This window comes from Panthera pardus, unplaced genomic scaffold, assembly GCF_024362965.1.
Source record: "Panthera pardus isolate Hobbes unplaced genomic scaffold, ASM2436296v1 HiC_scaffold_13, whole genome shotgun sequence".
In the NCBI taxonomy this organism is placed as follows: Eukaryota; Metazoa; Chordata; class Mammalia; order Carnivora; family Felidae; genus Panthera; species Panthera pardus.
Genome location: NW_026526688.1, coordinates 125089078 through 125116889, shown reverse-complemented (window position 1 = coordinate 125116889; position 27812 = coordinate 125089078). Strand labels below are relative to the sequence as shown.

The following is a 27812-nucleotide window of genomic DNA, read 5'->3' as shown; positions in this document are numbered from 1 at the left end:
TATGGTGATTAGAGAGCTGTACCCCTTAAGGTTGGAAAACAAAGCTCTGTTCTGGGTGATTCACAGAAGTCTGAACCTGGGGGCTGAAGAAGTGAAGGTCCAAGTTAGAAAATTTAATTACTTTCTATTAAGCTTGGGAGGGCACCACTCCAAACTAGGAATTTTAGAAGCATCTCATGTATTTAAACAAAAGAAAAGAATCGTTTTGTGACCTCTAAGAACCCTTTGGTTTCACTATTAGAAATAGAGTACGTGAAGTGCAGCCACCTCTCTACAGGCAAAGCCAGCAGTGGTTTGGGAACCATTCTCTGAAGCATAAACTTTCTTAAAAATGCTTAGAAATGTCTTTTAAAAGGCTAGCTACACAGAAAGTACAATTCTGACTTAAATTCCCCCTCAAAGTGGGAGATGACTAATTTTCACTGTCCAGCTGGTAACAATAACATCTTTGTAGAAACAAAACAAAGCAAAAAAACCTTTAAGAAACCGTGAGGAACTCAAGAAGAAAATGAAGAATTAGCTATTTTTTTTTAATCCACAAAGAAATTCACCTGATTTAATGGTACTTGAGGAATACTTATTTTTCAATAGGTGAGAGTTTTGCCTTCCTTTGCCAGATTACAAACTCAGGCAGAGAAAAAAAAAAAGGAATGAAAACATGCCTGCAAGGTGTTTCATTCAAATATGAGGGAATATCACAAAAGTCAGTGAATGTGACTATCAGGATAGGAAATAATAGATCTAAAAAGTTCTTATGGATCCAAAACAGCAAGAAATGAAGATGCTTGTTTTCAGAAATGCTTCCAAAAGTAGGCATGAAAAATGTACTTTCAAATGTATGACAAAAGCTGATTAAATTCACCCTGAGAGCATGTCAATTTGAAAAGGGGATTATAAATGCCCATGCCACCAGGTGCTTCCCTCTGCAAGGGGGTGGGGGTTGCATGTATCCATTTAAATACTGTGTTAGCACTAGCACATTTGGAACAAGAGCAAAACTGGATGAGAATTGGAATAACATTGGCCTTCTGGAGGGTTAAGGAGGCTGTCCCTGCAGCAGGTTGGCAATTTGTCACATCAGCTCCTTCATGAACTATCAACCTCATTACCGTGGTTCATTGCACAGTTGGCCCTTGGGAGTCTAATACTAATAGCATGTAGAGGGTGATGAGGCTTGTGGTCTCAACTACTTCATTATTGATTCACTTAAAAACATACCACCTACATATTCGAATAAAATAGGTAATATATTAGAGAGGTAGAAACACCAAAACATCTAAAATCAATTGAATTAGGGAGGAAAAAAACGAGAAAGGGATGTAGGCAGTAATAGCACCGTGAAAGCAAGTCGTCTTGGAAAGATAGAGGGTGAATAATTTTGTGTGACAGCTACCATTTGTTTATTCTGGTGTGTGAGGCCATGTATCAACCAGTAACAGCTATAACTGTACATTAAGTAGGACTACTAAATGAAATAAGTCTTGGGGATATTTTTAAGACACTGCAAAGACACACAGAGCTAGGGTGTTTGAAGGACATACATTTAATCAACAAAAAAAATTTGAGATTTTCTTCAATGACTTTAGACAAAAAAAGAGAAAAAATGGCCCATTTCCAAAGTTCCAAGGTGATAGGGAATGTATGGAAATGTACTGATACATTAGTAAATATGAAATATTTTTCTTTTGTGTCAATCCCCCAAATCAAACACTTCATAGAGACCCTTCTATGGAAAAATAGAACTTATAGATAGTATTAGAAATGACTATCTGGTCACTTAAGAGTCTATCTTTATCCAGCAGCAATGGTTTTTACTATATTGATTGCTTTAAGCTTTGACAGAACAAATATACATATATAAGATATATACATCAAGGGGTTAGAATGTTAAGTTTCCTTTGTATTTGATATTCATTTATTTATTGATAATGCAAAAAATATACAAGCACAAAACTAAATTCTCAAAAAGGTTAATATATACACTGAAAACATATTTGGACTACTTGCAGACTTTATATTGTACTGTTCAATACAGTAGCCACTAGCTTCATGAGGTTATTTAACTTTAACTTCAAATTAATTGAAATTAAGTAAAATTTAAAATTAACTTTCTCAGCCACACAAACCACACGTAAAATGGCCAATACATACGACTTGTGGCAACTATATTGAATAGCACAGATACAGAACATTTCTATTAAGTACAAAGTTCTATTAGATAGCAATGCTTTAGAGGATAACTTCTATTTCCTCTCAGTAAAGTCTCAAATAATGTATCTGAAAAGAAATCCAAAGTAAATTAAAATACAGAGCAAATTTGAATTTTCATAAAGTTACATGTTTTTTTCTGGCATCAGTCACTCACTGTATTTTCGACACCATCATCTAAAAATATTTTGCATTTAACACATATATTTAAATTACTCGTGGTGAACATTTGTAAAATGACTAAAATATGGTTCTCAGATTTGATCATGCAAATGTTCTTTTTTACATGGAAATGTGGATTGAGGCAGCTAAATTTTTTTTGGTAGATGTAGGGAACCTTTTCTTGTAATTGCAATTATAAATAGTTTTATTACTAGTCATCACACTTATGATTTTAAATGAAGCAGGATGGAATTTCTAGTTGTAAAGTGCCAGCTGCTGAAAAATCATTAGATTTTCAATACTTTAAGGTATGCACAAAAATGTCTGAAAGTGGTTTAAAGCAGAACTTTACTAAATTTAGAAAGTCAATTAAAATGTGTTTTAGCATTACAGCTTTATAACATATCCCTATTTCTAAGGTCATTTCTATGGAAGAAAAAACTAGTGAGATAACGTGTGCATGAGGCCCCACACCAGGAGATAAAGCTAATCTCTTCTGATATTCTTAAAGATGTCTGTAACTTTTCTTTTCTACAGGCTTTTTGTCCGGTGGAGTGTGTGTGCATGCGTGCCTGCACGTGTGTTTTAAGATAAGGCAAACCCATATTTCAGGAATAAAAGGAATGGAAGTTTTGAAACAGTGTGAAAAGTGGTTCAGCATAGCTGGAGGCTACCTGAAATCTTAGGAGGATTTGGATAAAAATATTTCTAGCTCAGTCTGACAGAATTCTGAAGATGGAAATTGCATCAGAACTTTTGAACCTGAGGCTTTGTTCCCTCTGACTGTCCCCTTCGGGGCTGCAATAGGCTTAAAGAAAAAGTATTCACCACATTCAAAGTAGCTTGTTGCTGTATGTCACATATTTTTCTCAGCCGTAATTATGGCTGCTTGTGATTTCGTGGGGCTTCTTCTCCTTGAATATTGTTTAGGTTGAAATATCTTCATTTCCCTTTTTATCATCACTGTTGAAAGAGATCTGGAAGACCTGCTGTATGTGGTGACTGCTTCACAGTGTCCCACTTCCTCTATTGTTCCCTACTACTTTCAAGCTGAAAATAAAGTCCATAGGTTAGAATTCACGGTTTTCTCCAATCTTTTTCAAGTTCATGATTCTCCTTTATTCACCTTCTGCTTCAGACTAGCCTAATCATTGCTTCTCCCAAGTCCTGTCCTTTTCACACCACTATCCCATTAGAGGGACTCTGTCTAGAATATTCTCCATTCTCAAAATACCACATCATCCTTAAAAATTCCATAAAACTGTCATGACCTGTTATCATCTAATTGACCCTCTTTTCTTAGTTCTCAGAAGAACATATAACACAGTGTTTAAGAAGATGCTAGGTCAGACTGCCCACACTCTTAACCAAGCTGGGCTAGATCTTAGATGACTTAAGCAAGTACATCAACAAGTTTAGGGTCTCAGATTTATCATAAACATAATTCCAAAATCTATCTCAAAAAATAATTGGCATGTAGTAAAGACTAAATAAATATTAACTATTATCATTGTTTAGTATTTTTATTACAGACTCCTTTGTGACAGGCCTAATTGCCTAACCAACTAAAACAGAAACTACTTGAAAGCAATAACTTTTTTGGTATTAGTGGGTTCAGTTTTTCCCCTCACAACATCTAGTGCAGTATTAAGCACCCTTTAGCTACTGATAGCTAAATTGTATGCAAAGAGTATATTAGAAATAATGTTACATACTTCAAAAATTACTTTAATTTTGGAGCTCTAAAACAATAAAGTAGACAAGGAAAATATGATTCATTTCCAAATTTCAAAAAAATTACTTCGTGTACATATGGTAGCAACTCAGAGCCTGACAAGTAATCTAACAACTTTAAGAACAATAAAAGTAAAAAATCTAGAGGTTAAGTCCAAGAGTCATTTTTGTAGTAAGGAAAGGAATGATGCTCACTGATGCTCTTTCTAATTAAATACAATATGAAATAGAAGCAGAGGTGTTATTTTGTTATAGGAGACAGTATTCTGATTATTGATTGACAATATTATTTTTTTTTTAATTTTTTTTTCAACGTTTTTAATTTATTTTTGGGACAGAGAGAGACAGAGCATGAACGGGGGAGGGGCAGAGAGAGAGGGAGACACAGAATCGGAAACAGGCTCCACGCTCGGAGCCATCAGCCCAGAGCCTGACGCGGGGCTCGAACTCATGGACCGCGAGATCGTGACCTGGCTGAAGTCGGACGCTTAACCGACTGCGCCACCCAGGCGCCCCTTGACAATATTATTTTAATTGAAATCCTCGAAGAATCAAATTAATAGAAGAGTTGAATAAAGTGACTAGATACAAGATAAATACCCCTAACGCAATGGTTGCCCATGTACCACCAATAACCAATTAGAAAATATAACAGGAGAAAAAAAAGAATAAAGTATCTAGTATGCATCAGAAGTTATTGTAATCTGCTGAAGTTATGGTGTTCTATTTCTATAATAAACATAGAAATTTATAAAATCTATCATGAGAATATTTTATTATTAATATAAAATAATGGTGGTTTTCTTAAAAAAATGGGGAGATTGAGTAAATATTGATCATTGAGATTGGAAGTAATAGCTGACTGTGTAACTTTAGCACTTTCTCCATGGTTCAAAGTGTAATTCTCCAACAAGCTCAGAGTGATTCTATATATGATGAGGATAGTCAATTTTGTTTAAAATAATTAAAAATTCAAACTTTAATTCAATATATCTGCACACATTATTAAAAATACACATTTTTGAATACCATTACTTCCTTACATGTATTCACCTCAATATATCTGTAGTATTAGTAATGGACTCTTTTCCTTCACAAAAACAAAACAATCTTTTGAGCTGTTATTTGTCTGTGATGTCCAACCCCACCTTCTATACTTTCTGTGATCTTGGGGCTGAGTCACCACAAAGTCTTCTTCCTGGGCTCCCTTTTGAACTGACTTCCAGCTGGAAGGGGAGGAGGATACACTGCAAATTGAGGGTGGAAAGAGGGGAGAAAAAAGTCACTTTCTTTGTATTCTAGCTTTTGTCAGTGGCTCTTCTGCAGCAAAGGACAACTGTGACTCAAACCTCCAACTGTTTTTTGGCACTTCTAGCCATGACCACCCAGACATACAAGAACCAGCCAGCTTTGTCCACATTGGTAACCCAAGCACCAGTTGCACACAACCTAGTTTTTTGTATTTAACATTTTTTAATGTTTATTTATTTATTTTGAGAGGGAGAGAGAAGGGGAGAGTGGGGGTGGGGAGAAAGAGAGAATGCAAGGGGGGAAGGGGCAGAGAGAGAGAGGGGGAAAAAGAGAATCCCAGGGAGGCTCCACTCAGTGCAGAGCCTGACATGGGGCTCAATCTTTCAACTGTGAAATCCTGACCGGAGCCAAAATCAAGAATTGGAGGCTTAACCAACTGAAGCACCCAGGCACCCCACACATCACTTAATTTTTTAAACTCGTGTCTCAAAAAAATTACAAACTACTTTAGTAAATTTGTTTTTGAGATCCCTTGGATGATCAGAATAGATCTGCTGAAATGCCAAGAATCTATTATATTTCAATAGAAGTTTCAATTATGAGTGCTGTTTCCTTGCACTTTTGTGACATTAATTTAACAGATTAAACTAATATTCCTAATAGATTTTTATATTGTCAGACAAAAGTAACTCAGTTAATAACTTGTAACGTACATCTAGAAATATATTTCTAGCAAGGTTTTAAAAGGTAAATGCCTTTGAATTATGTGCAAAAATTAAGAAACAGTGAATAATCACATAATACAATTATTTACATATTTGTAACTAAGGAATAAAGTTGGGAATTTGCACAGAATTTCAGTTATATGTCAACTTTGCTTTTCAAGACCTGAACTCATTTTGTATTTTGCCTAAGACTAGAGAGACCTCATCAATCTTTTTCACATTCGTTCTTTCCCTTACTAATTTACCTCAAACCCTTATCCTCCCAATGTATCCTTTCTCTGTTTATGGGATTTTGATAATGATACATGTTTCAAAATAAACGATTTTATGTTGTACTTCCCTTATTTATATACAAAATATGTAATTGTTCCTCCATCCATGAAAATACTTTTACTAAAATAAAACTGTATTATGATGTTTGTGCCTTTGATTAAGGGAGATAATAGGAGTTTACATAACTCAAAAGAGTAGATAATACCCCAAACCACGTACATGTTTGTCTGCAGGTAAATTTTCTATTTGTATTAATATATGAATATGTTTGTTGTTCTGCTAATACAAAATTTTTCAAAAATAAAAAGAATAAAAATAACATTGTGAAAAGCCAATTTAGAAGGAACTGGAAAGTTATTTTGCCTAACTCATTTTTATCCTCCATTTCACAATGCAGATGGAGAAATTATGTTGTATTTTTAACCTGAAGACTCACATTAGCATTTGCATTTTTCCTGCATTTCCTTGGGGAGTAGAGAGCTTACTGGGGAGAAAGACAAAAATGGGAGAAAAAGAAAAAGAGTCTCTTCAGTTCCTCTGTTTTAGTGCCTGCTAGGATGGACCCTCACTTAGAATGAAACTAATATGAATCTTTAAGGAAAAACAAAAACTTTTCTTTGTCTCTGAGAGTTTAAATTTTGCTTGGAATTCTGCATTGAAAATGGATTATCTGTTCATATATAATTTGAAAATAGCTGTAATTTCAATCTTGATTCACTTCAGATTGATCAAAGCCAATTGGGGTAAAAATATAACTGAGTACAGTGTTGATAGTAATAATAAATAGGATTGTTTGTCCTCACTACATCGAAATGTTGAAGCATAATATGATTTTTGGAGGTCTGTAATATTACTTCTTATCTGTGTTTCAAGCTTATGAATGTTCCCAAATGAATAGCCTATTATTAAGTACACAAAGGGGACCATTCCATTTGACCCCTGAGGTGATCAGTCCAAGCCTCAAGTTGGAGAGTTCATTACATGGAGGTTGGCATGAATAATGATGAATGCTATTAGTCATCATAAATTTTTTCAACAGCCCTCAAAATTCTAGCCACAGCATTTGATTCAGCGACCTCCAAAGACAATTAACCTCACAGACTAACTGTGTACTATGTAATGAAAGATTTTTTTTCCATTTATTCTATATTAATATACCATTAAGTTCATATACACTAGATGACAATATATACATAGCAGAAATTTAAACTATTCAGTATTTTCTGGATACAAAACCTTGATAGAATATAAAACAATACCATTGTCTTCTAAAATATCTTTTAATAAAAATATTATTTTATTACCTATGGGAGATATGACCAGATTTCTGTAGCTTCCAAAAGAGATCTTACATTGACATAATACTTATGTTATTCCAAGATTCCATTTGGTGATTTACAGCCTGACCTAAAGTTAAGAGTTATAATTTTCGTAATATATGAACAATATTTTTGCAAATAGGACATGATAGTGTAGACTATATTTAGTAATTCTTCAGTCCCTTCATATTTCCCTGATCCATTGATGTTGGACTTCACCATATGACTTGCTTTTCTAAAGAAAACAGAACGAGAAATTGGGCATTTTCACTTCTAGCTGGTAACCTCGGGATAAATTTCAATACTTTTTTTCTGGAAACAATAGGTTAGAAAATGATATTGATGCATGAATTGTACTTAAAGTATTTAACAGTTATGAGAGAGGAAATTAAACAAGTAGTGAGAACAAAACAAGGTATATCTACTTTCTGTTAGACATTTTTGGTAGATTGGATTTTTTTTCCAAGTTAATCCTCTGATGTTTTTTTAGAAATTTCTGTTTATCTGATTAGAGTAATAGGTCATTCCCCAAATTCCTTGCAGTTAAAAACAGCAACAGCAGCAACAACAGCACTGACTTTTTCTTCCCCTTCAAATGACTGGCTCCTTTTCCTTCTTCAGACCTCAGCTTAAATACTACATTACTTTATTACGTCTGCAAATACTCAATCTAGGGTAGGAACCCCACACTAATATTTCTAATCTCTCTTCTTTTTTCTTAAGAAGATTCACCAATATTTTAATTTATGTGTTTCTCTGTTAACTTTTTTGCTTAAATCCCGTCTGTTCTTCTAGACAATGTACTCATTAAGTGCTGGCTATTAACAAGTCAGCACTTAGGGCCTGGACTAGTACCTGGTATCTCTTAGGTACTAATTAAATACTTCTGACTATTAAATACTAAATTTTCTGAACATTAGTTAAATATTTCTAAATCCGTATATGAGGTGTGAGTTTGTGCTGTGGGCAGGAAGGAATCGGTGGCAGGATCTGAAAGGTCTCTCCTCAGGAGTACAGATGACACTACAGTCACTCTTACAAAGAGGCCCAATCTTGTTCTCTAATAACCTACACAGGTCATGTCTATTCTCCTTTACACTTTGTAACAAGCCTCAAAAAGCCCCAAATCAGCTTTTCCATAGCAGATAGGGAGACAGACATTCTTCATATTTTATAGACTTCCTTTCAGAGGACTGTAACTTCCTCCCAGCTTGGGGCCCGTTTTAAACAGAGGTATTCTAACAGAGTAACTGGGGAACAGAAGGGACAAGGGCAGCCACTGTGCAGATGGTTAGCCATAGGAAGCCATCCCACTTTTAGCCACTCCTTCATGTTGAATGGCAGGGGGTGCAGTCTGAACGTTTTCTGTGTCCATCCAATTCACCATCACTTGATTATTATTAATATTATACCACAGCGTATTACAGAAGTTCGTTTCTTAAAATCTTTGATCTAATCTAAGAGTATAATTTACTTCTTTTGTCTAGAGACCACTATACGAGGCCTTAAAAGTATACTATCGATAGCTCTGCTTCCGCCTTCTGCAGCTATTTTCGTTTTTAAATGAGAAAATAGCACTAGTCTACCTTATATAATTCACTCTCAGATATAACCAATAAAATGATTGCCAGTTACTTTTCAAGGGTTAAAAAGGATGTAAAATATGTACAATAACAACAATAATTTCCTTGGAGAGCAACCAGTGTCATCATACAAGAGCTTAAAGAAGCTCTAAAAAAGTGGTTTATTAATTAAAAATATACAAAATATAATTATTATGTACCAAACTAAAGCAGTAGAAACTGATATTAGTAGATTTTAAATTAACATTATCAGTTTAAGTCCTTTTGGTACAGATAAAAATTCCTTTTTGTCAACACTTTACAACTCACAACAAAGTAGTTTTGGTTCTTTTTTTTTTTTTTCTTTTCTTTTTTTAAGTCTTGTTGTTGCTCTTTCCATAGATATGTAATGGAATTATTCTATATCTTGCTTTTGAAGACATTGCCACTGGTGGAGTTAATTATGCTAACTCTCAAATTACTATCTGGTTTCTCTTGAAATGAGGCTTAAAGGGATATAGGAAAAAGAGAGACTTACTATATTTACTAGTCAAAGCTTGCCAGAGAAAAGAAAATGAGAATATAACAATGGCTATTTCTGCCTTCCAGGCACACCTCTTTCACTCCATCCAACTTTCATGACCTTTCACTTACACTGCTGGTTTGAAATGGCCGCTCTGTTAGTAATCCATTCTTCTGCTCTTGTATTAAATGGTGTTATTCTCAAGGAGCATCTTGTGAGCCTTCACCCCATGACATTCTCTGCCTCCACTGGATGCCCTTGGATGGCCCTTAGTTTATTTCCCCACCTTGCATTAGACTGATAAAGCATTTGCTTTATGTTCCCAAATGAGATTGTCAGATCCTTTACATCCCTTACATCATATAACATAGTGCTTTGCATATAATACATACTCAATAAATGCTTTTAAATCAAATTGAACGCTGTTCACTGCTTCACATTTGTCACAAAATGAAGACTTTATGGTGGCAATTATTACTCACTCAAACTTTATGATAAGAAAGTATTTAGAAGATTAAGACATGATTTCTTATGGACCTTCTCTCCTTTTTACTTCTGTAGGCAAAAACGTTCTTTTACCTCTACCATTTTTTTTCCATTGGGATTTCTTAATGTAGGTACCAAACTCCACACTATACCTATACAAATTGATGTTTAATTGAAATATGAAAGTTCTTTTGAAAGAAACAACTCTCGAGAGAAAAGTCTTGGGCTGGCCAGCAACACTGCTTTCTCCTCGTAGCTGCTGCCTTTAAGTAGATGTTTATCGTAAGTGAGGTTATTTATATATTCATAACGGGCTAAAAATAGCCTTGCATTTTTCCATCTTTCATCTGTGTCAAAAGGGAGTCACACAGACTTTTGAAATCCTTCTTCAGAAAATCGATTTTGAGAAGATTATTCTAATGTGCCATTTTTACGGCATATTTGCCCTACATTTTTATCAAATAGGGATGAGACCATGATCTATCAATAACCACAAATTTTGTGCTACCCTGAAGGCTAATGCTGCTCTTTAAAGTCAAGGTCTGTACAGTGATTGGAAGATACAATTCTAAACAACAAGGCAACACTTCCTAGCTTTGTAATCAGATTACAAACCTCCCCCACCCCCCGCTCATTCCCCAAATGTGGGGACCACTTTGGAGTGGTTTAATTTGTGTCTTAATAATTGTTCCAGGTCAGTTCAGCTAGGAAGCAGACTCTGAAAGGGAGGTCAGCAAGCAGAAAGTTATTGAGGAGCTTTCTCAAGATTAGCACCTGTCAAGGGAGTGGGGAAAGCCGATTTGGGCAGAGGGAGACATTGAACCGTGGTGCAGTCACAACAAAGGCCTAAATCTTCTATGCCAAAGGGAGCTCTGGAGCTGGGATGCCTCTGCAGCAGTATCACAAATTGGTACAAGGAATTCAGGCCTTTATTCCCCTGTGCTGATTAGTCACTGGTCTCTGGCTGTCCCTAGAAAGGGAGCATAAACCTGGGCAAAATGACTCTCTTCAGGCCAGGGCTGAGGACTGTTAGCTATTAATACTCCCAGTAGTTGGGGGAATGAGTGTTTCAGTCCGAAAGGGAGAGAACTGTGTGGTATACTGCAGACTTAGGACAATTGCTTATAAAGGGAAAAATTATAAAAGAATATATTACTATATATTTATGTAATTATTTATATAATTATATCTTCTTCCAATAATGAGAAAATTCTGGGATTAGAGAGAAACTCTGAAAGTCATCAGTGATCAATTATCTTTATTATTAAACCAAAAGTATCAGAATAGAGAATCGTAGTCATTGGTTTTTCCAGATGCATGAATTTAAATGGAAACAACAGATTAATAACCATAGGACCAATGTATGATCTATTCTATATTTTTATCAGTGTTCTAATTGGTCACATGATTATTAATCTTGGATTTGGAACTAATGATTTCTTCTATTTACGGAATGATACTATTTAGAAAAGTTTGTCAGAAAGTTGTATATAAATTCACTGAGTCCAAGATAATTTATATCCTCCTAACTAGCATTTGAAGATGAAAATATTGACAAGTTTTTAAAATGCCAAGTATAGATAGATATTTGTTGCCTAAAAGCTACTGGGAGGATAGATGAGTGAGGGTGTGGGGGTGGTGAAGAGCTATTAAACTGAGCAAAATTATGTGTATATACACATATCTATATATAAGCAGATATGTGTATATTTATATGTATGTGTGTGTGTGTAAAACTGGAAGGAATTTCTTTAAAATGTTCATTATGGTAACAAAAAAAAAAAACCTCTCTGGCTAAAGACAACTTGATAATTTTTCTTGTCTATATTTCTTTCATACAAAATTATATATACATGTATGTGAACTCTATCTATCTATCTATCTATCTCTCCACCAAATAGATAGAATCAAATGTTTTCCTTGGTTCACATTACATAGGAAAGCAAGCAAAGACTCAAATTATTTTTCTTTTCTCTTAGCTTGTGTATGTTGGAACATGAGGTAGAAGGGAACTCTGAACAGTTCTGTCAGCTGGAGCCATGGGAAAAAAAATAAATTCCTTACTAAAGGTAATAAAGGCCACAATGTTTTTTTTTTTTTTTTCTATTCTAAAAAAATTTTTTTTTTGAATGTTTGTTTATATTTGAGAAAGATAGAATGCAGGGGAGGGTCAGAGAGACAGACAGAGGATCCAAAGCCGGCTCCACACTGACAGCAGAGAGGCTGATGCTGGGCTCAAACTCACCAACTGTGAGATCATGACCTGAGCCGAAATCGGACGCTTAACTGACTGAGCCACCCAGGCACCCCCACAATGTTCCCCACAACGTTTTATTTTTAATTGTCTTCACATTTTCTCTTGTAGAAGATGCTTAAATGACAAAGATGAGTGACTGGATGAGCTATTAAAATAACCTTATCTCCTCTCTAACTGCAATGAGTAGTCATTTGGTTTCAGGATTTTGCTGGTATTGGATTTACAAGGAATGGTTTCAGTTTTTAATTTTTCCATTTGACACAATATTTTTCCTTATTTACATTCTTTGAACTTCAGTTCAAATGTCTGTTTTTATTTACTCAGTTCAAAACTGTGAATTTTTTTTATCTGATTTTGCCTTTACTTATATAATCATCAAAACATTTACCCTAAGAGATGTGTTCAAGAACAGAATCTCCAAATATTTCAGAAATAGGTGAACTTTCCATTTTCACTTTTTTCATACATTTTGTTACTTGTCACCTAAGGAATTGCTGAAAGGTGCCGTTGAATCTCCTGTTTTCCTCTCACTCTGCGCTCCTTTACTGCTTTCACTGATAACACTTTACAGATTGGCTTTTTAGATAGCGGGATACAGTCAACACTGATGCTCTTTCTGATCGATCAGACCAGTTTCCTTTGTTGCTCACTGGCGACAGGGTTAGTGATTTTGCTCACATCACTGTCAGACACAATATTATTGAAGTTTTTAAAAATGTATTTTCAACTATTTTTTAGACCAATTTAGAGACTGAGGGAAAGCTATAAATGTGCAATCATTTTGCAAAACTTCCTGCCGAAAACGATTAGACTTTGAGGTGAGGTTTTCTTTCCCATTGCTTCAGGAAGTTACTTGACAATTCTGATGAATTTGTTTACAGAAGGTGGTTGTAAAGCAGAAAGGTAGATGTCTCCTGGTAAATAAAGAAGATCATTTTGTGCTGAGACCCGAAACTTGAGATTTACCACTATCTGGGTTCCAGTCCTCAGCTTTTCAGTCCTAAGAACTCACCTTGTCTGTTTCCTAAATTTGATTAGATGCTGAGATCCTTAGATTTGCCTGATTAGATGCTGAGATCCTTAGATTTGCCAAGCTCACAGGAGATTTACTGTATATCATGAATGTATGTGTCTTAATTTACAGTGAGAATATTACCAAGTGGAAAAAACTACTCCTGTCCGTTCAACACGAGGACTTTCTCCCTACAGCATGTCAAATGTCAGAAGATTACTGGGTGGTCATAGAATCAGAATTATGTAGGATACAAATTTAGAATTTTCAATGGTATCAGATTAAGATAGCTTATCAGTTTATGTCCCCAAAGGCATATCCTTACCAATATAATTCTGACTTTGATGTTCCTGGTAAACATTTCCTTTCTCTTGCATGGCATTTAAAAGAAGACTATGTTTTTCTTCTATGACTCTTCATTTTCTATTCTTCCATTAAACATAAGTACTTTCTGTAGTAGATATATGGTTTTGCTCGAGATAGTAAAGCCTTCATTAAGATACAGTCACCTTTTGGCCCTAATACATTATGTGTTCATTGGTAGTTTAAGTGTTAAAGGACAATATTCTATTCCAAATCCCAAGCATTGCCTTATTTTGTTTCCCCATGAAACACTATGCTGCCTAATAATGCCAATTACTTTGAACTTACCAGTTTGACCATAGTTTTTCAACCCTGTATACACATAGGAATCACTTGGGAGAAATTTTAAAAATATAGATACTTGAGACTCATGCCATTCCAACAGAATTCAAATCTCAAACTGAAATTGGAAAGTACACTAAAAACATCTCCACAAGTTATTGTGAGAAGCCAACATGGTTTAAAACCACTAGTTTATACCCTTGACTCAACCACCAAGGTGTATGACTTTTTGCAAGGACGAGAGGAAATCAGGTACAGTATCCAGCCGCCTGCTCCATCTGATATATTTCTCTCCTGACCTGAGCTACTTTCACTTGGGTGAGTCCAGAGTAAAGCACCATCATTGCGTTCCTTCCCTATTATGCACTGAATCATTGCATCATCGGTGCTGAAAGGTGCTGACTATGGAGATAGTTTGAAATGCTAACAAGAGCTAACTTTTATCATGAGCTGACATGTTACCTGGTCATTGGGTTTACAGCAGGATTGAGGAGAAGTTGATTTAGGATAGTTAGGGAGGGCTTTCTTTTGGCATCCTAACATTAATGAACCATCACAGGAGGGCCCCAGGAAGCTGACTGGGAAAAGGACTGTAGTATACAGGTGTACTGGCAGTGCCCCCGGATCAGTGCCTGGAAGCGGCCTGCTCAGGGAGACTGGAGCTGTAAAGCAGATTCATGCAGGCCTTTGCCTGTCCCATGGGACGTCTGAAGCAGTCATAACCCTTCACGGTGTCCCCAGGTAGGATGGGGGCTGGGCATTGGGCCTTAAGATGCAGCACATCCTTGGGTAAACCTTGCTCCAAGTTAGGCAATTCCTTCGGGGGGCGGGGAGGATGGCAGTTTATGCTTTTTGGCCAGCAGCATTGAGAGCAGTAGGGAGAAATAGATCCCTAATTTCCGATGGGGACCTGGATGGTGTGTTCAGAGATCACCGTCTGATAGAGTAGAGGGGCTGAGCACCAGAATTAACTCAGTTGAAAAAAAACATTGTAAGGCCACTAAATCGGAATCTCTCAAGCTGAAGCCCAGATGACTTAATTAAATAAAAATCTCCACAAGTAACTCTTTCGATTATCCAGGTTCAGGAATCACTGATTCAAAGGGCATAAATTACTCTCACAGATTTTCAGAAATAACTGTGCTTTTCTTCCTTGGCTATTCTATAATCTCGCACAGTATATACCACTCTTTAATGGAAGAACAGAGGATGAATGCAAAAATCACATTATGAATAGCTCTGGATTCAGTGAAAGGGCACCCAAGGATTTTAAGTGTATTCCATATTGTGTAAGAACAAAAGGACTAAGAACAATAGGAAGCCCACTAAACTGCAATTGCATTTAGAAGAAATTAAAGGTTACGTTTAGACTATTACAGAGTAGACATAAAACTATGTTAATCTATAAAATCTTTAGGGAGATATACCATAAGCTACCTGGGCAAGCAGGTAACATAAATAAAGTCAATTTATGATTTTGCAGTTCAGGAGCTCCTTTACTAAGGAAATAGCATGCTATCTGTAGAATTTCAGTTCTAATACTTGGGTATAGACATGTAGCAGAGATTCACACATTAAAAACATGTATAACAGGATATTTTGTCTGGATTTGTGGCCTGTTGCTCTGAATCTATTGCTAGGAGGACTTATTGTTATGCCTTGCTCCAAATATTTGTCAGTATTTGATATTTACTGCTGTATGTTTTGGGGGTGTGCCTGTCATCTCCAAATACTTGCTTGCCTCCATAAATTTGTGTCTTCTCTCTCCTTATTCTTGAATCCTTCCACATTGAGTTTCAGTGATGTTGATGAGGGAGCATAACGCAAGCTGACACTCCTGCCCTCCTCACCCCCCACCCCCCACCCCAGGTGGGATATGTGTGACATTCCTCAGGCACTCCTGCCTGCTCAAGAACAAAGGAAAGGGGAAAACAAAAACCTCTATAGACTCCATTTCCAAGAGCCCCCAAACCACCCTCTTTTTCATAGTGATGTGGAAAACAAAGGCAAGAAGGAAATGGCAGGTAAAATTAAATTTCCTTATAACCTGAAACCCATTGACAAATACTTGAGGCAAATACAGAGTATAACATTTCTCCAGGTACCCCCTACTGTACTAATACTACCTTAGCTTGGCAAAAGCTAGGCCTCCATTATCTTCTGAGTCCTCTTTATCAAAAGAAAGTCTTTCTGGAGGCCCCCCTTTTGCCTTTACCTCCCCCAACACTATAGTATGTAACCAGTCCCTTTTCACAACCCCAGTGCAGGTCTTTCTGCCTATGGGTCCTGTCTCTGTGCTTTAATTAAAATCACCTTCTTTGCACCAAAGATGGCTCAAGAATTCTTTCTTGGCCATTGGCTCCAGGCCCTACCACCATTCCAAAACCCCATCAATATAGTAAGGAGTTTGATGGACTGGGGTAAATCTGGTTGAGACACTACTGCTGGATAGAACAGGATTCCCCTCTTTTTAGAAACAATATGCAGCTTGTGAGTGGTGTAGATTTGATTGAAACCTGACTGTTGGATTAAACACCTGCGCTCTGTTTTTTTAGACACAGCATGCAACTGGTAGGTATTCATCTTTGCCCTGAAATCAGTGAGGTTTGCAAATGGAGGTAATGTGTGAATGTTTATCAATTTAGAAAAGCTGGACACTTGCACAGCGATAACACTGTGCAAAAACAGGCCCTGCCTGTTTCTCTGTGGAATACCCATGACCAAGCATTAACAGAGAAGGAGGTAATATTTCTTCCTCAACTTTGTGGAACGTTTCTTACCTGGACCAGGAAGGAATTGGAGAGATTCTAGTCGCTGTAACAAAATTGACACTGGGTTTCCAGCTTCTTTGGGTGATAGGGGATTTAGTCGAGTCTGACTCCTCCAGTGACAGTTTAATGCAGTATTTTGATGCAGCTGAAATGAGTAGGAGGTTTTGTGGCAAACAGAATTGGATCAAATCAAGGGAACTAGTGAGTTCTGAGTTCGACCTTGAGAGGCACCTCTGAGTTCCCATGAGAGAAGCTACTGGCAGTGAAAGGGAGACAGATTCTTTGAGGAATACTCAGTAGGGAGCTTTGGTGGCATCAAGAGAAGACAATCTTTTGAAAAGACAGAATTTCTGTTTGTTAATTAACCACTGCTATGTAGGATATTGATAAAAGCGACCTCATTTCTAGGAGCAGAATGATAAAGACTGTCCATGGTATTTCTATGAAGAATCACTATGTTTAGAAAAGATGCCAAAATGCTCTTTAGAAAAGGCAATTGATGCAGGGATTGATTGCATCACAGAATACAGGATATGCAAACATTCTCTTTCAGTTTGAAAACTCTCCTAAGAAATTATTTTACCATGTTTCTAAGGGCCACAGTGTAATTAATATGAAACATAATTAAGCAAATTATTCCAATGGTTAGGAACTTTTATTTAAATTGGTGACTTTAGGTCACAAGCAAGAAAATATAAGTATACAGTTATTCTTTAAATAGCGACAGCAACTGTGTTCTTTCATTAAAGCCAGTATTTTAAATAAAAAAAAATACAACAGTTGTTTTAGGCCTCATTGTCTATGGCCGGGCATGGATGGGGTGTTCTATTGTCTTAAATGTATGACCTGCCAACTGAACTCTTTGGGTCCACCTGACACTTCAAAGAACAAAGTTCACACAGAAAGTTCTTCCCTTGAGACTTCTAGGAAGATCAGAGCCTGAGGATAGAGAGCCATTCATGCACAGAAACATCAACTTCTCCATTCTAGGAGAAGCACCCACCTACTGTCAGTTTTGAAGAGACTGCTGCATTCTCTGGGAAAATACGGTCCACTGGGTCCAATTCCCAGATGGCCACAGCTTTGCAGTTCTCTTTCTCCTGCAGTAACCAAAGAGAGAGGCTTTTTTGCCAAAAAATTTGCAGTTTTATTCCCAAAGTCTTCTTCCTAAAATAATATTAATAATATTCACCGGCATTCTTAAGGTATTATCACAGGAAAAAGGTACGCACTTGCCAAAAGAAGTGAGATGATTCAGCGGTTCTCATTGTGTGTGTGTGTGTGTGTGTGTGTGTGTGTGTGTGTGCGTGTGTGACTGTGTGGAAGAAGGAGAGAGGGAGAGTTAGAGAGAGAGGGGAAGAGAATATGTGTATGCCTTGAAAGTGTTCAGAATTTTTTATTTGAGAAAATCACTTGAATAGTATTGTTTTATTTATTTACTTTTTATTTATTTATTTTTGAGAGAGAGATAGAGAAAGGGAGGGAGAGACAGAATCCCAAGCAGGTTCCATGCTGTCAGCACAGAGCACGACGCAGGGCTCAAACTCACAAACCATGAGGTCATGACTTAAGCCCGAATCAAGAGTCAGACGTTTAACCAGTTAAGCCACCCAGGTGTCCCTGAATATGCCCATTTTATGTGTGATATACAATGAAGTGCATTTGACCACTCTTCCTGTCTTTGTACCTAGTGTGGCCTATACCTTTGACATGAGGTAAGCTCAGGTGACCTCCTTTGTGTCCCATTTAGTAAAAACTTTCCCCTAAAATGCTCAGGGAGTTTTGTAGGTTTTTTTGAGGGGGTTGATATTTGTTTTTGTTTTTTACAATATAAAGGCCCCGTGTGTAGATGCTAGAGAATTTTCGGAAAAAAATTTGGCTCTCATGATAATAAGATTCTGTCCTGGCATCTCCATCATTCTGGGGTAGGTTGGTATGAGTTCTTTCACTGAACTATTATTCATTAGTACTTATCAAGACCAACAAAATGTGAACTGATATTGAGGTAGTACGATTTCACAGGACACCGTGAGGCTTGTCCTACTGATGAAAAAGCTGTGCCGTAGTGCTATATGCTATCTTTCCTTTTGATCTAATGGGATGTTCCTGACTGAGTCAATCCCTTGAATTAGACAACAACTTCCAGGCCTTCGTGTTTAGAGTATCATCATTCCAATCCACATATATTAACGGAGAATGAAGGAAGATCCTGAAGTTTTATGTCAGGTTTCCAACAGGTAGTACTGATTATATACATTCTTAGCTAATTTTAAATTGCTAGTTTAAAAGTCGCAGGGTGGCTGAGATACAGGACAGCTAAATCACTGTGAGTAACTATGAGCATCAGGAGCGTGCACTAAGCATTTATTGTGGCAATCGTCATTTGTAACACATAAACTCAGGAGCAGGTGGTTGTCCAATGGTTAAACACGAATGCTTAAAGAGGTGAGAAAACGAGTGTACAAACAAGTTCAAAGAATGTACTAGTTGCCGAGTGAGCGGAGATGAGAGACATTCAAGAGACAAAAGTAGTAACTGCCTGAGTTTTTGGTGAATTTCTGGGTCCTGATTCTCGTTCCTACTATGCCCTGGTAGATTTTATTCTGTGATAATGCTCTATCTTGGCAATTAATCTTTGTATTACTTTGGAACTAGTTTGAATTATTTCCTGTTACTTCATGCTAAAAAAAAAGGTGAGATTATAGCATATGCTGAATAAATACAGAAAGGCAGTATGGCTGGGTGGTGACAGAATTGTGACAAAAGAAAACTCAAAGGATCTGGCAAGTGATAAGATATAAAAGAGAGGATTGATACCTGTGGTAAAGATTCTGTCTAGAGAGAGCTGACTCTAGAGGTAGATGACCTGTCACTTTTTCTCAAGATCATCCTATTCCAATATGTTTTTTTTCTTTCTTTCAAATCTAAAAGCACAACAACTAATGAAAAAACAAAGACCAAAATAAACAATAACATAATATATAAAGCCTTTGTAATTTTAAAATATTTGTCTCTTTCTATGCATTTGATGAGAAAAGTGATCCCCTCCCCCAGTTTTTATCTTTTGCTTTCTGAGTACAGGGTAATGTTTTTAGGCATTAGAATGGAGGCTATGCAATGCTTTCTTTACAAAAGAATTTTTTTACTTTTTTAATGCACATCAATTTAGCCCTATACAATGCAGTTCAAAATGGGGTGTTTCTACTTCAGTGAAGGTGTCGGGAAGACAGTGAGTATAAGGGACTTAGTTGTAAATAGCCTCAGACACAGCAAGTCATTGCTGAAGGACAGTGTATGCATTTACGTAGGATGGAAAGGACCATTAGTCACATAGCCATCTTTTCAGTCACCAAGAGAACAATCCCCATTAGTAACATCATTTTTGAATAATAAGAAAAAAATGTATGTATGTCCTTGGAAATTCAATAGATGGTGAACCTTACACCTGAAAAATTTGCAGGCACCTGGGAAAGTTAATTAACTCTTTTATACCTCATAATTTTATAAAATATCTTTCTACATCCCTAGAGTAGTATATTAAGATAAATCTTGATGATCGCAAAACAGAAATTTGGCCCCACAAGAAAAAGCTGAGAGAGAAAATATGTGAATATTACTTAACCCAGAGTCTGCACAAATAAGTTGCTGATGACAAATAAATAAGAAATGTTTTCCCAACCCATTTGAGTTGATGTCTGTAGTGTAAGATGCACCGAGCCCTGCATCAAGATAGCGAGGCCCGACCCTGGTCTGGATCACCCATACCTGCACAGCTTCAACTCACCAAGTGCTGACCGTGGTGAATTTGAAGTTCGTGCTGCTCATTTTTCTTTTATGCACACAGGGAATCCTCTAATGTTGTCCCCATTGAACCTAGTTCAAGCTCAGCCAAGAAATGTGGAAGAATTTACATCCCTAAGGACAATGTTTAAATGGGAGAGGGAGCCAGTGGAGAAAGTCTACTGTCCTTCAGGTGAACAATTAACCTAGGTGCTCTGCATGCTTCCCCAGCCAGGTGGTCCTGGCAGCTTTCAAGCCAGTGAATGCCTCCTCACACTGGCTTCTCCTTCCTTATTTCACTTTCCTTGTTTCCTCATTTCAAGTAAAGTAATCGTACCCAAGTCCTTGTCATTGGGTCTGTTTTTATGGGATCCTAAGTTAAGACAATAGGTCACTGTAAATTAAAAGGTTAAAAAAATAATTCAGGAATACTAGGATGAAATACTTTTACTTTATTTTACCTATAAAAATGGGTATATATCATTTTATACTCTGTGTTTATGAAAAGTTATACCTGAATTAAGTTTTGTAAAACATATCTGTCATCAGGAATTTTCTTGATTTCTGAAAATGAGTTTCTTCTATCACTTTATCTTTAAATTTCTATTATTCTTATGTAGTTAATAATTTATATAAATCAATGCATCCTTTATTAAATACACTAAATGGAAGAAATTTTTTTTGTTTCAAAAAAAGGATAATTCCCTTCTCAATTTGTAAGTGCTAATTTTGCTATAATAAATTACTTAATGTGGGAAGCCACAATTATTCTACAAATATTGTGTAGAGTGAACATTTTAATTTTCATCTTGAAATAGATCCCTCTTAATTTCTTAAGGAATATGTGAACTTTAAAAGAACAAAATGGGACTACTGTTCATGAATTAATTTTACTACTATTAAGTTTCTGTTATTACAGAGCTTATAAAACTGCCTAGCATACATTTTATGAGCTTCAATTGGTAGCATAAAATAAATTAATTTTAAGAAAAAATCTACTTAAATCAGACTCTGAAAACATGACAATATTGAGAAAATATAAAAAACACTTTAAAAAAGGTTATATACTTGTTAAAGATAATTTTTTAAAAAGAATGAGAAAAAAATAATTTAAAATGGAGAATGCTAGTGTAGCAGATTATAAATTTTTCAATTATTTACTCTTAAAAATATTCTCAGTTTGAATAACATCCTGGGAAACAATCACACTGAACATAAAATATTTTCTCTATATGTAGAAATTTAAATTTAAAGAAAGACTTGAGTTATTGAGAGACATAGGAATCTATTATTTTGGAAATTTCTCCCATTTCACTTTGGAAGTTTTTCATAGTGTTCTGAAACTTTTACTTAGAATCATTATTATCAACAAACATATTTATAATGTGCCAATAAATAACGGAAAATGTAATTGTATATATATATTTTTAGAAATAATGTATGTTTATATATCCAAAGTGATTATTAGCTAAAAATAAAATGATTGTAAATGTCAGCTGGAAGTAGGCAATTACTGATGAGGGACTCCCGACTTAGGAGATATTAATATTTTAAAGTAACATGTATTCCTTACTCCTATTTTTAATTTACTCCAACTTTAAATCTTAGGTTTCATACTTAGTCTTTGTCAGCCTATGACAGAGTTAAAAAATGCAGACTGCCTTTTGATTAACAATCTATACTTAGAGAATTTAATTATTTTTCTTATTTGATCAATTGGTCAACCACATATGACTTCTGGCAACATGGGATAGATTTTTTTGTATTTCTACACCTATGCTATCTAGACACATTCACCTAAATTAAGTGTAAGGATGTTTTATCAAAAGTGGTTGTAAAAAATAAAAATGCATCTACGTGGTAGGAAACAATTAACTCAACCATTCACAAAGTCTTTTAAGTCATTTGAGTTTTAAAAGAAATAATAACTTACTATTTATAATTTTCAATAGAAAACGTGTGGTATATTTATCTTAATTTTCATCTTTCTTTCCTATATATGATATAACATCTTGAAATTATTATTCAGAGGATGTTGCATTGATATCACGTGGAGAGTGGATGTCAGCTAAACTCTTTCTTCGTGGGGATATAAGAGGGAAGATTATTCATTTTGTAACAAAAATCGCCAAAATTTCAGAAAACAAAGTTAGTTCTAGAGTCAAATGAGATCCAATTCAGGGTAGGGAGGGAGGAGGGCTCCACCTCCAGTACACATAGTAAGAGGATGCATTATTAGGAGGGAATTCAAATGAAGTTCTAAAACTCATTAAAGAGGCCTGCATTTTCTTTACACAATGTGTCAGTGTTTTTGAATAATTTCAGTGACGAAATGCAGTCTTCCATTCCTAAAAATCTTTTAAAAAATGTTTTATTTATTTACTTAGAGACAGAGAGAGAGAGAGAGAGAGAGAACAAGCAGGGGAGGGGCAGAAAGAGAGGGAGGTAGACACAGAATCCCAAGCAGGCTCCAGGCTCCAAGCCATCAGCGCAGCAGCAAAACATACTGAACAATGGCACTGAAGATGGGCGGTCAAAAGGCAGGGTTGCAATATTCTAAGACTTTGGATTGTTATGAAATAGTTTAGTTGTAAGTAACTTTACACACTGTTAGATTTACCTGTTAAAATATGTACAGGTTAAACTAGGTCACACTTGTGAGCACACACAGAGAAATTAAATGTTTGAATTCCAAACGAGTAGAAGTCAAAACAAATGGGAGTATTTATAAAATGAATCAGTACAGTAGTATCCTAGGTCAGCCATCTTCCATAGGTATTGTACTGGAAATTGGAAATTATGGTGCTATTGTCATTGTTTATTATAATATGCTATTGGAATTTACTGCCAATTGGCCAGGATTACAAATGTCCTGCAGTTTTACAGTGTACTGGACAATTCCATGTAATAAAGCATTGTCTAACCCAGAATGACAAGAGACTTTCCATTAAGAAACATTATACAGTTATATTATCTGGCTTTCCTTAGGGAAGCAAACATGACAAAAATTTGTTAATCTTGTCTGAGGCTTACATTGTTGTATGCCATTCTGCGTAACTTGATCTATTTTTTTGAAACATAATTTTTCATTAATCGTTTTAAGCTCACTGAAGTGTCTTGTTGAAATTTGTGTGGATAATAAATTACATAATAGAATCCACACTGGAATGAGCCCTTAATTACAGATTTCTATTCTATGTATTCTACCATACTGTTTCTTTCTTTTTCCACCGATTCCTAAATATTTTCTCCTGTGCTGAAATTTTGGACATAATTAGAGCACATATTTGAAAACTTTCTTAGCTTAACATTTTCACCTGCAGGTTAAATTAATAAGATCGTTTATTCTTACATACCAAGACTTTTTTCCTTCTTAAACATTTTTTCTTCTCCTTTTTACCTTCTTGAAGTTCTAAATTTTGTAAAATCTTATAAGTCATATTGATTATCTAGTTTTCCCTATGTTCTACCATGTGACCCAGATCTAAAAATACATTTTATAAGCAAGGCAGTTTGCCAAGGGTTTACAGATACAGAGATACAGATCTTGTTTCTTTTTTTTTTAATTTCATTTTTTATTTTTTAAAATTTACATCCAAATTAGTTAGCATATAGAGCAACAATGATTTCAGGAGTAGATTCCTTAATACCCCTTACCCATTTAGTCCATGCCCCCTCCAACAACCCCTCCAGTAACCCTCTGTTTGTTCTCCATATTTAAGGGCTTCTTATGTTTTGTCCCCCTCTCTGTTTTTATATTATTTTTCTTCCCTTCCCTTACGTTCATCTGTTCTGTGTCTTAAATTCCTCATATGAGTGAAGTCATATGATTTTTGTCTTTCTCTGACTAATTTAATTTAGCATAATACCCTCCAGTTCCATGCACGTAGTTGCAAATGGTAAGATTTCATCCTTTTTTGATTGCCGAGTAATACTCCATTGTGTGTATATATATATACCACATTTTCTTTATCCATTCATCCTTCGATGGACATTTGGGCTTTTTTCCATACTTTGGCTCCTGTTGATAGTTACAGATCTTATTTCTCAGCAAGATAGTTTAATATAATGGAAAGTTTGAAAGGGAGGTAAAGTTAATGCACTTGACTTTATTATGGAGTTTTAAAACAGCTCATAAATAAAATGTTTTAGGTAGAGCATGAGAATGGGAGAATCTTGAAAGGAGGGAGAATTAAGTCATGGAAGATAGTCTATTGGAAGAAATAGTATCTTTTTAAAAAGTAGGAGAGTGCAAGGTATCCCATTTCAATGTTTTGTCCAGAATATTGTTGGGAAAGTGACTGTTTAACTACACTGTGGAGGGCCCTGGTTATCAGGAAAATGAGTATTAGTTCAGTAGGTAAGAGGAACAGATGAAAAGCTTTAACCTGTGTGTGGGGGTGGGAGGTGCAGAGGACATATTCAAACCTGCAATGTGGGGAGATTGACTTAAAAGTGTATGTCAAAGATTGTCATGATCTGTGATTCACTGTGAATTCACTGATGGAAGCACTAACACATTACACACTGTTTCTGTTTGTTTGTTTATGCCATAGATACTCGAAAGATGTTGAATGGAGGGATGAAGGAAGCCCTTTTTTGCCAAACATTTACTGACTACCTACACTAAGCAGAGGATTTGCTGAGTTTTAGAAATACAGTCAAATGGAACTACCCATTCATTTTACTGACTCCCCTCTCTCTGCTTTCAGTCTTGCTTGATGACAGATGTGTCCCATGGAATTCAAGTTGGTGCCAAATGGAAGACCCTTCTGAAGCCAAACCATTTTTGTGACTATCTTGTTACCTGTTGTCTTCCACCTGTTGTTAGGTGGTCTCTTTTAGCCTATAACTAAAGAGCCTTGAGATCATCCTTCTTTGCTCAGGCCTAGCCTGCTACCAAATGTGCTCTAACTACTTACCTAGGTAAGTACATCTCCTTCCCCAACTCCATCATTTGTGTGACAGGAATTCACTTATATTTGTGAAGTAAACATAAACATCATTTATAATATTATTAAGTGCTTAGGCTTTAGAAACTTCCTAGGAAAACTTTTTTTTTTTAACCAAGATGGTTTATATATATATCTATATATGTATATATGTAAATTTATGATCTACTACATACAATATACATAACATACAATATATAATTAATCTATTATATATATAGAACAAAAATAGTAAGAGGGCTATATTTATCAAGCCCACCTAGCATTGCTGAACAGAAAACCCATTTGTCTGATATCTGTTCACTTCAAGCAGTTCTGATGTTGTGACTTTAAATTTGTGAACTGCTAATCGATTTTTGGTAGAATGCTTCTTTCTAGAAAATAAAAGACAGAGATCCAAAGTACTGCCTTTCCTCTGATACTTCAGAAATTTTCAGCATTATTAGGTGGAAAGGTGACTTTACTATTGGTTTTTTTATTACTAGTGTGTGTTTTCTTCCCTATCGTCGCTTCTGGACAAATTTGAAAAGGACCAGAAAACAAGTTGTCTCTAGAGATATAAACCCAAGAGGAGCCCTGTGACATATTTCAAAATAAGTGTGATGTGAATTAAAAAAAAAAAAAAGAAATAGAAAAATATAAAAAAAGTTAAAACATTCCTTCCTGACTTGGCCCATTCCTCTGCTTGATTGGTCAGGAATGATGATGTGATTCATCATCTTCAATTCAGCTGTTGGGATTAAAACTTCCAGAAATGCTGGCAGGATGGAGAGGATGCTTCTCCTTTGTCTTCTCTTAAACTCGGTCATGGCTAATTTAGTTGTGGTGGAAGGTTTGAACATGAAATTCTAAGGCAACATTCCTTTATACAAATTGTACTGTTTTTTTTTCTTCCAGATGTCAAAACTGATAAAATAAACCATCATCAATTGACAATGATAAAATTATGAAGAAGCATTACACATGTAACATAAAATCATGCTTGCTCCAAAATAGCTGACTTCCTCAGGAAGACTGTTTTTGATTAGAACAAAGAAAATACACCAGGACTTTGCCATTTAGAAACAACCATCATGTTTTCTTCCTCTTCCCCCACTCCCTCCTCCTTCTCCCTCCTTCTTCCTACCCCCACCCTTTTTTATAGAGGAGATGATTATATCATGTATGTACTGCTGTTATGATCTGAAATATTAAATCTCCAACTTCCAAATTTTCTTTTAGTTTACTATCCCCTGAGCTTGAATTTATGTCTTTGATCAGTATGAAAACGCCTGCTGTCATCCTGGGCAACATCAGTTTTAGCCTGGAGGCTCCTGTATCAACTTTTCAAGGACATTTGAATTTCAAGCTCTAGCTATCCAAAATGGGTGGAACACAGGGTAACCTACAGGTGAAAGATACCGCACAGAAAGTATTACAAGGCTTTTCTGGGAGATGTAAAAAGACTCAAATAATGAAGAGGGTAGCATGGTTCTTGGATGGCAAGGCAAAGTATCATAAAGAAATTTGTTTTTCTAAAATGAATTATGGAGTGAAATAAACTTTCTTCATAATTTAACAAAATTGTTCTTTTTTTAAAGTTTTTTTTTTAACGTTTATTTTACTTTTGAGACAGAAAGAGACAGAGAGAGACAGAGCATGAATGGGGGAGGGTCAGAGAGAGAGAGGGAGACACAGAATCTGAAACAGTCTCCAGGCTCTGAGCTGTCAGCACAGAACCCGACGCGGGGCTCGAACTCACGAACCGTGAGATCATGACCTGAGCCGAAGTTGGATGCTTAACTGACTGAGCCACCCAGGCGCCCCAACAAAATTGTTCTTAAGTTCTCATTGAATAAAGACAAATTGAGGGGAAATTGGAGAAAAATTTAAAAATAGAATAATAGCAACCCAGGGCCATATCCATTAGATATTAAAATGTAATTAGCTTGACTCCCAAGCCTGAGCAGAATAAATAGTATGAAATGAGACAAAAGCATCAGACATTTAACTATATGTAATTTAAAACAATAAAAGTAAATTCATTGATCAATAGATTTTCATGAAAAATCATCAGAAAAATCGGTTTAATATTTTAAACAAATAAATTAAGATCATATAGCAAACCATATCAAATTAAATTTCAGCTGGTTTGAAGTACTTAATGAATGCT

At 35.8% G+C, this 27812-nt stretch overlaps 1 long non-coding RNA gene across 2 annotated transcripts; it reads left to right on the top strand.

The window, feature by feature from the left end:
* Positions 1-8236: 8236 nt before the first annotated feature.
* On the top strand, positions 8237-27141 carry LOC109275246 (uncharacterized). 2 transcript variants are annotated; one of them, XR_002084015.2, is made up of 3 exons: positions 8237-8347; positions 25421-25634; positions 26558-27141. It is a non-coding gene; the product is annotated as an uncharacterized LOC109275246 (long non-coding RNA). The 2 variants fall into 2 exon arrangements; XR_002084014.2 differs by lacking the exon at positions 8237-8347 and adding an exon at positions 12240-12312.
* Positions 27142-27812: the final 671 nt, after the last annotated feature.